The following is a 17,196-nucleotide window of genomic DNA, read 5'->3' as shown; positions in this document are numbered from 1 at the left end:
TTTTGGAGGAGGTACCATATGGGGCTGAAAAGAAGGTGTATCCTTTTGTTTTAGGATAAAATGTTCTGTAGGTATCTATTAACTCCATTTGTTTCATAACTTCTGTTAGTGTCCATGTGTCTCTGTTTAGTTTCTGTTTCCAGGAGTAGATTTCTTCTTAATGTTTCTCTCTATTAAGTAAGCATTTTATCATAATTGTCTGATCTATGGAGCCCAGATTACATGCTGCAAAGGAGTTGTATGGTTTCTGTTTTGCAAAGGACTCATTGTATGGGAAAGCTACCAAATTCAGAAGGATCCAAGAGCTCCGTAGTTTCTTTGCTCTCTTCTTACTCTGTGTTTGGTTTATGTAGTGGTTTGACAGCAATAATAATTTCCTATTGAATGTGTTAGAAATAGAAAGAAACTTGAGTTCCTCCTCGTAGTGTTTGTATAAAGACTAGAATATGTGTATTATTCTTAACTTGATTAATATAATCAGCAGATTACTCAGTTGTCTAGTACATACATGCTAACATTCACATCTGTTTAAAGGGTTAAAAAAACAAAAACTATTGAAAGAATACTAACGCTCCCCTTCTAGTTTCACCTGGGATTATATTATTAAAAATCGATTCTTCTAGAAGCCGGAAGCAGAGCTGCGCATAAGATGTCTGAGGTGATTTCTTAGACGTTTTCTATGCACTTTAGACCTGTTCCTCCTAGATGTGGGTCTTTAACAGGGCTTTGTGCCTGTACATGTCATTTGATAATAAACATAGCCATGCATGTTGACCATTCCCCAGAGAGATCACAAGCAGATCTTTTCTGTTACTCAGAGGCGGCAGTTGAAGATACTGTGGAAGACAAAAGCCCTCTGATAAGATGCTGCATGTGTCTCCATCGGCTCACAGGAAGTCAATCACAGCCTGATTAATATAAAGAAAGAATAGGGAAGCTCAGCAAGTTAAATGCATGTTTTAATAGCTGATCCTTTTTAAGCTCCTATCAAAATTATGATACAGAAAAATTTTTAAAGGTATAAATTCAGAGGATGCAGCATGAGAGAAGAGAAAACAACCTTTTAAAGGAACCTCGACATTTTTTAGATTGACAGAGTGCCTTAGGAGAACACATGAAGCTGAAGCCTACCCAGAAGTTGTCCAGAAATCTGGAAGGAGTTTATGTATCCATGCCCCTCCTAGGATAAGGGATAGAACTAAAGATAGGGAGAGTGTCCCAGCTGGCTGAGGTGGCTTTCTTTCTCTGCTTGCATATAACCACACAGCAGATGTTCTCTGAAGACACTGAACCACTAGCTTTTGAATTCAGACACATCAGGCACATGATACAAGTGAAAGCTAATGGGAAGAAAGAATTTATGGCTGGGAAAATTTTATCTAGGAGTTAATAAGTTAATATAAAAAGTAATTTTTTCTTCAATTTTCTTCAATAGTCATTTTATTGAAGCATAGGTGTTATACTGTCAATGTTTTATATGAATAGAAAAGAATGCCATATTTTACATATTCCCTTTGTGGAATTGCAGCAAGGTGGACACATTTTTGTATTTCTGTAACCAACATTCCGATCAAGAAATTTGAGCATTAAGAATATCATGAACATGCCGCTGTCCTAGGTGATCGTGGCTTCCCCTCCTCGCTTTTGTCAGATTAATTGTGCCCGATTTTGAACTTAGTAAAACTGGGCTCATGGACCCTGTGGCTTCAGTGCGGATCTGTCTGTGCTGTGTGTATCTGTAGTGTGCTACTTATCACACTCTATGCTGAGGTGTTTACTGAACAGCCCTTGCTGGTTTACTGCTCCTAGGCTGGTAAGAGCAGTGCCACTGGGAACAGTCCTCTCTGGTTGGAGCTCCGTGGTAGAACTGTCTTGTAGCATTTTCCTGTAGCTGAATGATAAACACTTCTCATTCTTCAGTTGTCCATATTGACTTTAGAATTTCACTTGATTTTTTAAAAATAGCTTCCATTATTCTAAAAGAATTCCTGATCTTATTATTAGACTTATCCAGTGCATTAACCAAAACTATTTTTAAATTCATGTCTTATAATTTCATTATCTGAATCCATTTGTGGGTCTCTTAACTTATTTAATTTTTTTCTTGGCCCTGTCTCTTTTAGATTAAAAATTGCATATTCAGTATACAATATAGTATGGCTGTTGTGATATTTCCATACCTGGATATGATTGTGTGTCATACTCATACGTGTCAAACCTGCTGTCCTCTGTCACCGTCTGCATCGTCCTTGCTTGTCTCCTAGGCCACCAAATAGTCTCACCGTCTACTTTGATATCTTGTACATTCTATTTTTCTCTCTTCCTCCACCTACAGTCTTTCTCCTCTATCGTGGTCCCCTTTGTAGTTTCATACCTCTCTCTCTCTCTCTCTCTCTCTCTCTCTCTCTCTCTCTCTCTCTCTCTCACACACACACACACACACACACACACACACACACACACAGTTAAATTTAATAAGTTCACATATGACAGAAAATGAGCAGTATTGGTATTACTGGGTCTAGCTTATCTTATAAGATAATGATTTGCAGTTCCACCCATTTTCCTATAAATGTTATGATTTGTACAGCTGGTTAAAGCTCTATTTCTCTATTTTATTTATAGGCCAAATATTCTTTATCCATTTGTGTGTTTATGGACCTCTGTGCTGCTTCCATTCCTTGGCTCATGTGAAAATTGCAGAGATAAACATAGATGTGCAAGTATCTCTGTGGCATGCTGACTACATGTTCTTTGGGTGAATTCCCGGGACTGATTCAGCTGAATGACATGGCAGCGCTAATGTTAGTGGCTTGAGGAACTACTGCACTGATGTCTGTATTGGGTGTGCCACTTTATGTTCCCACCAACTGAGTATAAAAGGACTTCTTTCCCAGATCCTTGTCATCAATCATCGCTTGCATTCTGTGTTTCACTGAAATTAGGGTGATATGGAATCTCAGTGTAGTGTTCATTAGTATGTCTCTAATGGCATAGGTGTAGGAGTTGTGTTGTAGATGTATCTATCCCCTGAGTGTGTGTGTGTGTGTGTGTGTGTGTGTGTGTGTGTGTGTGTGTGTTTACCAGTTGTGGTATTTTGTAGTGGTCTGCATATTTTTTAAAGAGAAACTTATTTGATGAGGGCTACATGTGTCTGCAGGTGTAAGCATAAGTATATGTCATGGAGTTAGGAGTCAGGCAGGTTTAGTAAAGGGTTAGCTGCAGGTTCTTCTCTGAGATCCATGTGCTCACTAGCCTGGAGTAGTTGGCTAAGTTCCCACTATGGAGAATTATTGCACTCCTGTTGGGTGGGCCTTAAGTATAATTAGACCTCTGTGGGCTACTGCCAACATATTGGTGACACTACCAAACCTTTAGGGAATAGCTGCCATGCTGTTCATTGTTGGGGTTCATAAGCATCATAGACAGGTAGGACTACCAGTTGATTCCCTCTCTTGGCTGTTGTGTATACAATCTAGTCCTCAGAAAGGAGACTTTACTGGCAGATTCTCTGGTACTATTCTAAAAGGTAAAAGTGCTTCAAAAATATCACTGCCTTACAGTCGGTGCCCCTCTGTGAAACTCAGGCATGAATAATGGTAACCAAGAGACCAAAACATTTTGGTAGTGTGTAATGTGTGAAGCCCTGTCACACTGCCTCCTTAACCAAGGTTAATCCTTTCCTTCTTCTCTCCCATTCTACACTAATGGTTCTCAACCTTTCTAATCCTGCAACCCTTTAATACAGTCTTCATGTTGTGGTGACCCTAGCCATAAAATTATTTTGTTACTACATAACTGTAATTTTGCTACTGTTATAAATTGTAATGTAGATTTCAGATATGCAGGATAACTGATATTCGATCCCTGTGAGATAGTCGTTCAACCCCTATGGGGTTCGTGACCCACAGGTTGAGAACTGATGTTCTATAGGAAATCTTCCTAGAGCTAACATCAAGTCTGACCTGTCAGCTAGTGGAGTGCACAAGTACCAGCTAGAGAAGAAAGGACTGTGTGGTGGTTTAAATGAAAATGTCCCCCATAGGCTCATAAGGAGTGGCATTATTTGCAAGGATTTAGATGTGTGGTCTTGTTGGAGTGGGCATGGACTTATTGGAGGAAGTGTGTCACTGGGGGTGGGCCCTGAGGTTTCAGAAGCTCAAGCCAGGCCCAGTGGCTCTCTCTCTTCCTGCTGCCTGTGGATCCAAATGTAGAATTATTAGTCACCTCTCCAGTACCTTCAGCCTGTGTGCTGCCTTGATGATGATGATGATGATGATGATGATGATGATAACGATAATGATAACGATGATGATGACGACGACAATGATGGACTAAACCTCTGAACTGTAAGCCACCCCAATTAAATGCTTTGCTTATAAGACTTGGCATTTTCCAGCTATTGGATGGAACACAGGGCCCCCAATGGAGGAGCTAGAGAAAGTACCCAAGAAGCTGAAGGGGGCTGCAACCCTGTAGGTGCAACAACAATATGAACTAACCAGTACCCCCTGAGCTCGTGTCTCTAGCTGCATATGTAGCAGAAGATGGCCTAATCGGCCATCACTGGGAAGAGAGGCACCTTGGTCTTGCAAACTTTATATGACCCAGCACAAGAGAAGGCCTGGGCCAAGTAGTGGGAGTGGATGGGTAGGGGAGCAGGGGCGGGGGGGGGGGATAGGGAACTTTCGGGATAGCATTTGAAATGAAAATAATAATAATAATAATAATAATAATAATAATAATAATAATAATAATAATAATAATAAAGACTTGGCATTTTCATGGTATCTCTTCATAGCAATAAGACCCTAAGACAGACAGGGACATGTTAGGGTTCCTGTGCTTCCGTGATGGTAAATATCCTAGACATGAAGAGCCTTGGGCTAATTTCTCCAGTATTTAGTAATGCTAACATTGGATTCTCAGGAAGTCTTGCATGATGGATATGACTAGATGAGAAATCTAGCTATAAACCACAGTTTGCTCCCAGTGGTCTGGTTAATCTCCATGGACTTTGGAGCCTAAGCCCCAGATCCGTCTCACTGTTGTATGATTGTGTTGAGGCCAAGGAAAAGCAGAGGACACTCGCACTCTGAGGAGGCTGCGCAGGCAGCACCGGGTGCATCCTTGTCTTCACGAGTGGCTCCATCCTTGTCTTCACCAGTGGCTCCATCCAGTGCTGGGCCTTTGTTCTGGGGAGACTTCTTACTAATGTTTCAGTCTTGTAGCTTGCTATGAATCTGTTTATATTTTTCTTGGTTTAACCATGTGTCTAGTATACATTTCCTTTAGGTTCTCTAGTTTTCTTATGTAGACACTCTCTGCTGTAAACTGTCTTCTTAGAAGTGACTTAGTTCTACCTCAAGGTTCTGGGAAGTTGTCCTTTCGTTTTTATTCACCTCTAAGAATGTTTTATCTCCCTGGATTGCTTCAGTGTCTTTAAGTCATTTAAGATTATGATATTCAGTCTTTGAGTATTTGTGTGGTTTCTTTGGATTTTTAAAGACTTGCTTTGTAGCAAGTTTTTAATAAGAACAGTTTTAGAGATTATATGAGCTGCTAAAAATGTGTCCTCTGTATCTGGTGCAAAGAGAAAATATCTTGTGTCTGTATGGATATAGATGGTGCCTGTCAGTAATAAATCTGATGGCCTATAGCTTAGGCAGGAAAAAGGTGGTGAACATCCTGGAGGCAGACAGAATTCTGAGATAGTGCCAAGTAGGAGATTTGTCTGGGAAGAAGTAATGAGACACATACATGGTACCTGAGCCACGTGGCAGAATGTAGACTAGGATAAATGGGTTATTTTAAGTTATGACCTAGTTAGAGAAGATCCTAGCTATATGGCCAAGATATTTAGAAATATATTTTGAGTCTTCAGACTTATTTCTGGGAGCATGTAGTTGAGAGGAAACTACCTAACTTCTATTCTATTGAGCTGAATATTCTGTAGTTTTCTTTAAAATTCATTTTAGCTGTGGTCTAGTTAAAGTATGACATTTCTTTGTTGAGTATTAAAGATCTGAGTCAGCTTTTCAAGTCACCCACTAATAATCACTGTATTTGGACCTCTGAGCATTTTTACCATGCCCATACGTACTTGCCTACTGTCAATAAAAACATATACTTGTTCCTGAGTATTCAGGCGCTCTTGTATACATTAATTGTTACTCAACCGCACTTAATCATCCCAATATTTTTTACATACTCTGCTGGCTGTGAGCTTCCAGAAGGCTGCTTTGGCCTCCTACTAGAGTCCAAGCCAATAGAGTGGCCACCTGTGAGCTAATCTTTAAAAGTAATGAAACATGCCACACACCACACACAGGCTCTGCAAATGGGGCAGCTTCCTCCCCACTGGGATGGGTGTGGGGCCCTGCGCTCCGCACACAGTCCCCACCAGGCTCCTCACCCCGGGACAATGGGTCTGCTCCTCTATGTTGACCTCTGATAATGGTACCAAGGATGACAGCTCCGTGTCATCCTACTCGATGCTGAGGAGGACAAACTACACAGTGAGAACATTGGAGGGGACACAGTCCTGGTGTGTAGCAGTCAGGGTAGAGCCACCCTGCCTAGGAACGGCAGCCTGGACCAGGACTGGGCCATCACCTTTGAGAAGTTCCTAGCCTTTGACAAGCCAGTGTGCATGATGACCAGGGTCACCAGTGCAAAAAACATGTGTATGATGGGCAAGCCCCTTGCCTCAGCCAGTGACTGTGAAGTCTCTACCCCGTCAGGCTGATGCGGGAAGGAAAGAGAAGGAGTTTTTTATGTTCGTCTGTGGTGGGGGTGGGGAGGACTCTTTCCTTTTAAATTAAATGTTTATTAGTACCTGGCTTTAAAAGCCTAGTGTTTTCATAATGTAATACAATGAAAAATGGTGAGAAATAGATACCCCAAAGTAAGGCGCTACGAGACCTGGCTACCAGAACCTAGCTCACTCAGTGACTTCCTCTCCCCATCAGTGAAATGTGTTTTATCACTTAGTACTCTTGCTGTATCCACAGTAAGAAAACAGATAAAATTAGACCTAGGACAAGACTGTAGAAGGAAGAGGCGTTGTCAGCTGGGGTAAATCTCCAAGTACTTTAGTGAGACTTAAAAATATTTTTTAAGATTTGGAATATATTTCATAAAACTCCTCTATCCAAAAATTATATTCTACACTGGTCTCCCTTTAAGGAGGACACATTTGGGTTTCAGGTAGTTATAAAAATATAAATGATTTTATGTGGTGCTAGAGTGACATATTTGATCAGTGTGGGCATCGACAACTTGCTCTGCTTATTTATGTCAGCTGTCTGGAGGGAAATGTGATCCATCTGAGAACCTGAATGTGAGTGCAGAGAGGTCCCAGCACGCAGGGTCCAGCTTTTTGTTTCAGTTTTTGGTTTTGAAGGACTAGAAGTCCTGGTGCCTCTTGTGCTGGGTTTTTAGATTCTTGTTACTCATTGAAAATACAGCAAAATAATAATAATAAAATTAAAACAATGATCTTTTTCTTTTCCTAATTCCAAAGTCTTTATTGTTTATAAAAGATGATCCATCCTGTCAGTGGGATGAAGAGCTCTGTCGAGAAACCCATCAGTAGTGCTGAAAAGGACTCTGGCTTCTCCACATCTAAAACAATGATCTTTACCACTTCCATACTTTCTGTAGAGTCAAGAGATTATATCGTGTATCATGGATGACCCATTTCCCATCAAGTCGCTATAGAGGTCACATTCGCAGCAAAGGGATTCTACAAGATGATATAACTAGATGTTTAAAACAGAGCTTGTCACTTCATATAACAGAATGGAATGTTCTGGCTCCTGGAGGGGTGTGGAAGCTGGCACACCTGCACTTTGAATCCTTTTTTCTGTTTACTGCTGTTCTGCTTTGTTGGTTGCAGACGCTGGGAGACCTTCCACCCGGGCTCTTGGCCTCACTGTCATGTCCATGGTTACATTACCTCTGCCTGCTCTGGGGTTGCTTTCCGACACTCCTTTCTTTTACTGCATACCAAGTCCTTTCTTTAGCTGTCTAGATGTGAGGGTTGTTGTTGTCGTTGTTGTTTTTTAATTTTTATTTACTGAATGATTTTTAAACTGACAAATGAAGTAGTTATGAACCTCAACTAGAATAAATGTGAAAAAATAAATTACTTCAGATATGAAAAAAAGTAAACACAATAAAGAAAAATATCTTTTTAAATTGAACATGAAGTCTTCTCAGTGTATGATCAGACTCAAATCACAGTTCTGTGATCTTGATGTGTGTTATATGTGTTAGCTAAATGCATGTACAGTTCTGTGATCATGCTGTGTATTGAATGTGTTATCCAATATAATCCCCCCAGTGCCTGAAAGTAAGCACCAAAATTCTCATGTTCCTTTTATTTCTGGGTTTTTTTTTTTTTTTTTTTTTTTTGGTTTTTCGAGACAGGGTTTCTCTGTATAGCCCTGGCTGTCCTGGAACTCACTTGGTAGACCAGGCTGGCCTCGAACTCAGAAATCCGCCTGCCTCTGCCTCCCGAGTGCTGGGATTAAAGGCCTGCGCCACCAGGCCCGGCTTGGGTTTATTATTTTTATTTTTTTAAAGCTACTATGCAGAGTTCTTGGTTTCAGTCTAGCATCTTCAAACAGCGTTGTTATCCATCTCCTTCCCCCAAGGCCCTTCCCAAACCCTCTGATTCACCTTCCCCTCCAAAGGGCCTTCTTGTGCTTTAATGCCTTATACACCCCATTATCTTTTCTTCCCTGCCAGTCCCCTCCCTTAAGATCTTTCCTCCCCTCCTTGCATGGCCCCTTTTGTAGTTCTACCACACGAACAAAACATATACAACAGATTTAGACAACAGATTTAGATCTTGCTTCTCCATGAGATGCAGCACAGCAGTGATCTCAGTTTTGGTTACATTGAGTAGCATTCCATTGTGTATTTTGTACAGCCCAGTCACAGTTTTGGTTACATTGAATCAACATTCCATTGTGTATTACCTGATCTCAGTTTTGTAACATCCCTTTCTGTATTACCCACCACCTTAACTGGTTCACTCAGCAGATGATACTCATCTAAATGATTTCCTTTTTAGTGACCTTGAGCAGTACAACAATAAATATAAATATCAAGCATCTCTGTGGTGGAAGTTAGGACCTTAGAGTGTATTACGCAGAAGTGATATGTCTTGGCCATACCTCAGTTCTAGTTCTAGTATCTTGAGACATCACTATTTTGATTTCTATAGAGGCTGCCTCATTGAGATTCTGGGACATCAGCAACATTTGAGTGTTCTTCTACAACACTTCCTTGCCAGCTTTGTTTACCTTATTTTCACTTCATTTTTCTGGTAGCAAACAAGGCTGAATGCATTTTCATATTATTTAGTGGGCATTTGTATTTAGAGAACTGTCTGTTCCATTCTTTTGCTCATTTATTAATTGAAAGGTTTTTGTTTTTTTTTTAGCACTGATTTTTCTCCACAGTTGGAAAATGTTCCTCTTGGGGTGGCCTTCACTACATCTCCATCCTTGCACTTACTATACCATTGTGTCCATGTGGGTTTATGAATTTTTTTAACTTGGATATTTTTATGTTTACATTTCAAATGTTATCCCTTTTTCTGGTTTCCCTCTGCAAATCCCTACTATCCCATCCCCCTTACCCTGCTTCTATGAGGGTGCTCACCCAACCACACACCCACTCCTGCCTCCTGCCCTAGATTTCCTCTACACTGGGGCATCAAGCCTTCACAAGACCAAGGGACTCCCCTCCCATTGATGCCAGATAAGGCCTCTTCAGCTCCTTCAGTTCTTGCCCTAACTCCTCCATTTGGGTCCCTGTGCCCAGTCCAATGGATGGCTGCAAGCATCCACATCTGTATTGAGATCTGGCAGAGCCTCTCAGGAGACAGCTGTATCAGGCTCTTGTCAGCAAGCATTTCTTGGCATCAACAATAGTGTCTGGGGTTGGTGTCTGCAGATGGCATGGATCCCCAGGTGGGGCAGTCTCTAGATGGCCTTTCCTTCAGTCTCTATTCCACTCTTTGTCCCTTTATTTCCTTCAGACAGGAGCAGTTCTGGGTTAATATTTTGGAGACTGGTGGGTAACCCCATCCCTCAATGGGGCGGGGACATGCCTAACCTCTGGATATGGTCTTGACAGGTTCTCCCTCCTCTTTGTGGGGTATTTCAGCTAATGTCATCCCCATGGGGTCCTGGGAGGCTCTTGCTTTGCTGGCATCTGGGAATTTCTGATTGCTATCCCCAGTTCCCCATACCCCATTACTACACACCTCTATTCAATTTCCTGACCCTCTGTACATCTCCTCCATCTCCTCCCATACCTGATTCTGCCCCTCTTTTTTCCCTAGTCCTCCTCTTTTCCTCCCAAGTCCCTCCCACCCTCTATTTCTTTTGATTATATTTTCTCCCCTTTCTAAGTAGAAAAGAAGAATCCACTCTTTGGTCTTCCTTCCTCTTGAGCTTCATGTGGTCCATGAGTTGCATTGTGGATATTCCTGTTGGAAACTGAAGAAGGGGGTCCTGGGGGAGAGGGGGGGAACCCACACCCCGCCAGAGTTTTACCTATTCTCTGGTCTGGCAGGCGTGGCAGGGCTGCCATACAGTTTCCACTCATCCCTGGGTGGGCATTCAAGCCTCTGATCCACTCTTCAGGGGGTGGCCAAGGGGCAGCCCTACCTGGGATCCCCAGAGCTACTTTGCTAAAGCCAGCAGGGTTATAGGGAGAGGGATAAGGGAAGAGGTTCCCAACACGGATGAGAGTGAGTGCAGCGGATCTTGATTGGAGCACAGGAAGTCCTTCTAATGGGAGATTAGAAAGGCTCATTAGGAGAAAGCCTGTCCCATCCTCCAAGCANAGTGGGCCTTGATGAGCAGAGACAGTCTATGGTTTTAGAGCTTTATTATAAAAAGGCAGGGGGGAAGAGAGAAGATAGAAAGAAAGAGAGGGGGGAGGAAAGGCTAGAGAGAAAGATAGAGTAAGAGGGAGAAAAGAGAGGAGAGGAGAGGAGAAGGCAAAGAGAAAGGAAAGAGGTGAGAGGAGTGAGAGAAGTGAGAGGTAAGAGAACAAAGGAGTGAGAGAGCTAGAGAGCAAGCAGGGGCTGAACAGACCTTTCTATGGTCTTTACTGTTGCTAGGTAACTGGGAGGAGTTTAACCTGAAGATCAGAAGCTTGGGCCATTACCTACGTGACTTTTAGCCATGCTTCTCTTGTGGGGGATGTGGGGGGCGGTAACTTAGGAAGGAACCAGAGTTCTAGGAGCATGAGGGAACGAACGCCTACCATGTCATGTAGGTAAATTATGACTTCGGGGTTCAGACTTCAGCTCAACTAGAGACCAGCCTGTCTGTGCGTAGCCCAATGCCCCACATATTCCCACAATACAACTCTTTACCTAATATCAACTTATCAGTGAGAACATACCATATGTGTTCTTTTGTGACTGAGTTACCTCACTCAGGGCGATATTTTCTAGATCCATCCATTTGCCTGCAAATTTCATGAAGTCATTGTTTATAATAGCTGAGTAGTACTCCATTGTGTAAATGTACCACATTCTCTGTATCCACTCCTCTGTTGAGGGACATCTGGGTTCTTTCCAGCTTCTGGCTACTATAAATGTAGCTGCTATGAACATAGTGGATCATGTGTCCTTATTACATGTTAGAGCATCTTATGGGTGTATGCCCAATAGTAGTATAGCTGGTTGTAGTACTATGTCCAATTTTCTGAGGAGCCTCCAGACTGATTTCCAGAGAGGTGGTACCAGCTTGCTATCCCACCAGCAATGGAGGAATGTTCCTCTTTCTCCACATCCTCGTCAGCATCTGCTGTCGCCTGAGTTTTTTATCTTAGCCATTTTGACCAGTGTGAGGTGGCATCTCAATGTCATTTTCATTTGCATTTCCCTGAAGATGAAGACTGTTGAAAATGTCTTTAGGTGCTTCTTGGCCATTCAAGTTTCCTCACTTTAAAATTCTCTGTTTAGCTCTGTTCCCCATTTTTTGATAAGGTTATTTGTTTCTCCGGAGTCTAACTACTTTAGTTCTTTGTCTGTATTAGATATTACCCCTCTATCAGATGGAGGATTGGTAAAGATCTTTTTCCAATCTGTTGGTTGCCATTTTGTCCTATTGACAGTATGCTTTGTCTTACAGAAGCTTAGCAGTTTTATGAGGTCCCATTTGTTGATTCTTGATCTTTTGTTGAAGACAGGCTTTTGTAGTAGGATCTGATGATTTTTTTGGATTTCCTCAGTTTCTATTGTTATGTCTTCCTCTTCATTTCTGATTTTGTTAATTTGGATTCTATCTCTGTGCCCTCTGGTTAGTCTGGCAAATGGGTTATCTATCTTGTTGAATTTCTCAAAGAACCAGCTTCTGGTTTTGTTGATTCTTTGTATAGTTCTTTTTATTTATACTTGGTTGATTTCAGCCCTGAGTTGGATTATTTCCTGCCGTCTACTACTCTTGGATGTAATTGCTTCTTTTTATTCTAGAGCATTCAGGGGTGCTTTCAAGCTGTAGTGTGAGCTCTCTCCAGTATCTTTTTGGAGACACTCAGAGCTATGAGTTTTCCTCTTAGCATTGCTTTCATTGTGTCCCATAAGTTTGGGTACGTTGTGCCTTCATTTCACTGAATTCTAAAGAGTGTTTAATTTCTTTCTTTATCTCCTCCTTAACCAAGTTATCATTGAGTAGAGTATTGTTTAGCTTCCACGTGTATGTGGGCTTTCTGTTGCTTTTCTTGGTATTGAAGACCAGCCTTAGTCCGTGGTGATCTGATAGGATGCATGGAATTATTTCTGTCTTCTTGTATCCGTTGAGGCCTATTTTGAGACCAATTATATGGTCAGTTTTAAAGAAGGTACCATGAGTTGATGAATAGGTATATTCTTTTGTTTTAGGATGAAATATTCTATAGATATATGTAAAATCCATTTAGTTCATAACTCATTAGTTTCAATATGTCTCTGTTTAGTTTCTGTTTCCATGATCTGTCTATTGATAAGAGTGAGGTGTAGAAGTCCCCCACTGTCATTGTATGAGGTGCAATGTGTGCTTTGAGCTTTAGTAAAGTTTCTTTTATGAATATGAGTGCACTTTCATTCTGGAGCATAGATGTTCAGAATTGAGAGTTCATCTTGGTAGATTTTTCCTTTGTTGAGTATGAAGTGTCCTTTCTTATCTTTTTTGATAGCTTTTGGTTGAAACTCAATTTTATCCAATATAAGAATGGCTACTCCAGGTTGTTTCTTGAGACCATTTGCTTGGAAAATTGTTTTCAAGCCTTTTACTCTGAGGTAGTGTCTATCTTTGTCACTGAGGTATGTTTCCTATATGCAGCAATATGCTGGGTCCTGTTTACGTATCCAGTCTGTTAGTCTATATCTTTTTATTGAGAAATTGAGTCCATTGATGTTAAGGGATATTAGGGAATAGTGATTGTTAGAGGTGGAATTATGTTTGTGTGGCTATCTTTTTTGGGAGTTGTTGAAAGAAGATTACCTTCTGCTTTTTCTAAGGTGTAGTTTCCCTCCTTGTGTTATAGTTTTCCATCTATTATCCTTTGTAGGGATGGATTTGTGGAGAGAAATTGTATAAATTTGGTTTTGTTGTAGAATATCTTGGTTTCTCCATCTATGGTAATTGAGAGTTTTGTTGGGTATAGTAGCCTGGGCTGGCATTTGTGTTCTCTTAGGGTCTGTATAACATCTGTCCAGGATTTTCTAGCTTTCATAGTCTCTGTTAAGAAGTCTGGTATAATTTTGATAGGTCTGCCTTTATTTGTTACTTGACCTTTTTCCCTTAATACTTTTAATATTTTTTTCCTTGTTTTGTGCATTTGGTGTTTTGACTATTATGTGACAGGAGGAATTTCTTTTCTGGTACAATCTATTTGGAATTCTATAGGCTTCTTGTATGTTCATGGACATCTCTTTCTTTAGGTCAGGGAAGTTGTCTTTTATAATTTTGTTGAAGATATTTACTAGCCCTTTAAGTTGGGAATTTTCACTCTCTTCTATACCTATTATCTTAGGTTTGGTCTTCTCCTTTTGTCCTGGATTTCCTGTATGTTTTAAGTTAGGAGCTTTTTGCATTTTCTTTGACTGTTTTCTATGGTATCAATGTTTTCTATGGTATCTTCTGCTCCTGAGATTCTCTCTTCTATCTCTTGTATTCTGTTAGTGATGTTTGTGTCTATTACTCCTGATCTCTTTCCTAGGTTTTCTGTCTCCACGGTTGTCTCCCTTTGCGATTTTTTTTTTATTGTTTATATTTGCATTTATATATCCTAGATGATTTTGTTCAATTCCTTCACCTGTTTGGTTGTGCTTTCCTATAATTCTTTAAGAGAATTTTGTTTTTCCTATCTAAGGGCTTCTACCTATTTACCTGTGTTCTCCTGTATTTCTTTAAGGGAGTTATTTATGTCCTTAAAGTCTTTTATCATCATCATGAGATGTGATTTTAAATCAGAGTCTTGCTTTTCTGGTGTGTTGACATATCCAGGGCTTGCTGTGATTGGAGAACTGGGCTCTGATGATGCCATGTAGCTTTGGTTTCTGTTCCTTATGTTCTTGCACTTGCCTCTTGCCATCTGGTTATCTGTAATGTTAGCTGGTCTTGCTGTCTCTGACTGTGCCTTGTCCCTCCTGTAATCCTCTGTGTCAGCACTCCTTGGAGACCAGCTCTCTTCCAGCAAGATTTGGGTATGGAGAGCTTGGCACACGGTCAGCTACGGGGCGCAGATGGAAACCAGAAGTGTCTGTTTTCTCTCTGAGAAGATGTTGAAGATGAGGCACTTATTTGAGTCAGAGTAGATGTTTTATGAGCAGAAGATATTCCCTTCTCATCTCAACTTATTGCTGCAATTAGTCTAGTAATGTACAGGGAAGACCATCCTAATCCTCCTTGCAGTTCCCAGACAATCTGTGGCTTTAGTCCATCTCCCATGAATTGGACTGGAATAGGGAAGCTCAGGCCACTGATGACATGTCCACATCACAGGTTGAAGCTCAACTAAGCCAACAGTGGCTAGCTGTGAATGTGAAGTCCAAGAATCTAGTTATTGCTGAGTCCCAAAGGCTAGGCATTTTAACTGATCTTCTGTGTACACTGGAATTCCAAAGAAATTGGCTACAATGCCAGTGGGTTTATGATTTCTTTTAATCACTCACCCCACCCTTTGTTTCTTCAGTGACCAAGGATTTTTATACTTTCTGTAACTATTGCTTTCTATTTTTTGTCTACTTAGACAAGAGGTAGGGAATCAGTGTGTGTGTGTGTGTGTGTGTGTGTGTGTGTGTGTGTGTGTGTGTGTGTGTGTGTTTGATAGATAAGGCTTGCTTTATGGCCCATAATGTGAATAATTTTGGAGAAATTTCTAGAGCTGCTGAGGAGAGTGTATTTTTGGTTTCTGTTAGAGGAGATCACTGTTAAATCAAGTGATCTTAGGTTTCTTTCTTGATGACATATGTTAAGATGGAAGGATTAATGGAGTTGCTCAGTCACATAATTACTGTGTCAGGACCTGTGTGACCTTATATACCCACCAGTGTTTCATTCATATCTTTTATATATTTTGTTATAGATATCTCCCCCAGTTTTAATTTTTCCTTTTTCACTCTTTTTTCCTTTTGCTTCCTCGTTTGATTTTATGTGATTCTTCTGACAAGTTGTCTCCCCTTGAGTTTATGTTCTGCACCACTATTTGAAAGGGGAAACTGGCTGTAGAAATATAGACAATTACATGACAGAGCCCTGAAGTGGACTTGCAGTAGAAGACAATAGCATTCAAAATAAAGTACAGAGATAGAGGCACATGATTCAGAGTGAGAAAAAAAAAACATAGATTATAGTTTTAGAGGGGTGTTGTTTATTTTTTAGTTTATAATTTTGTAGAACTAAAGTTAATAATAATTTAGTTTAAAAGGGAAAGGAGCTGGGTGTGGTGATGTATGCCTTCATCCTAGGACTCTGAAGGTAAAGGCAGGTGGATCCCTGAGTTCGAGGCCAACCTGGTCTACAGTTCAAGATCCAGGGCAGCCAGTACTACACAGAGAAACCCTATCTTAAAGACAAGGAAAAATGTGGTAGTAGATGGGAAAGGGGAAAGTGAAGTATGAATAAGAGATAGAATATATATGTGACAGCTATGAGAAACAATAAAGAAAATGTTACAGATTAACTTTAAAATAAGTAAGCATAGTCATGAATGCCTGTTTGGGTGAAATACAAACTAAAACAAAAGACTAAACCCTGGAAGTACAGAAAAGTGTCAACAGGAGCTTGAGAGATGGCCCCGCAGTTAAGAGCACTGGCTGCTCTTTAAGAACACCAGCACTCACACAGTGGTTCATAAGCATCTGTACCTCCAGTCTATACACCCACTTTGGGCCTCCACAGGCAGTAAATGCATGTGATACTCATGCATGCAGACAAAACAGCCATGCACAAAAAATAAAAGTAATCTTTTTAAAATGTCAAGAAAAAAAAAAAACAGAAGGTACTATTATTGCAGAGTAGAGATCCAAAGACAACATGAAGCCATGAAGCCCAAATTCAGAGTCAGTATTAATATGGCCTGGACCTGCCTGAAAACTTCTCACAGAGCAGCCTCAAATGCATTTTACAGGGAGTTTTTAAAAGGCAAATAAAACAGAAAAGCGGCATCATGGTTGGCTGTTTAAGGGGAAGTAAAGCAAGCAAGCAGTTTAACAGAAGCCAAAGCATGCAGTTAACTGAGGTATTCTGATGCCAAGCTTCTAGTACTCTGATACAGTACTTTTTTTTTTCATGACAGGGAAAGAATGGAGAGGGAAAGAGGAGTCTGTTTCAGGCTAAACCAAAGATGGATCCAGCTAGGATGAGATGAAGAAACTTTGGCCCTGTCACTATAATATTGTCACTGTTTCTTCTCCTGTGATTTCACACATTGTCTTTTGTAGCAGGCTCTGTTAATACTGAAAAGCTACTAGTCTCAAAAAGTCAGATAAGGTAAATCATGTGTCCTCCCTGTTTAGAGGAGCTTCTGTATAAGCCTGCAGAAATCACGAATGTCTGGCACCCACCCCTTGCCTACCAGCCCCAGTCCCATCCTGCTGTGATAGGGACTATAAATTTACTGAGGACTTTCAGTGGCTATGCCTCTGAGGTGGTCTGGAAGATTCTATCCTTTATATTT

The 17,196-nt window shown here is 40.8% G+C and overlaps 1 protein-coding gene across 1 annotated transcript in view; it reads left to right on the top strand.

Moving 5' to 3' along the window:
• Positions 1-17,196, top strand: part of C8H3orf67 (chromosome 8 C3orf67 homolog) — a 243,899-nt gene that overhangs the window by 112,927 nt on the left and 113,776 nt on the right. The window lies entirely within an intron of this gene.

Source organism: Mus pahari, chromosome 8 (genome assembly GCF_900095145.1).
Source record: "Mus pahari chromosome 8, PAHARI_EIJ_v1.1, whole genome shotgun sequence".
Taxonomy (NCBI): Eukaryota; Metazoa; Chordata; class Mammalia; order Rodentia; family Muridae; genus Mus; species Mus pahari.
Note: the sequence above shows the minus strand (reverse complement) of the source record. Positions and strands in the feature narration are given on the sequence as shown.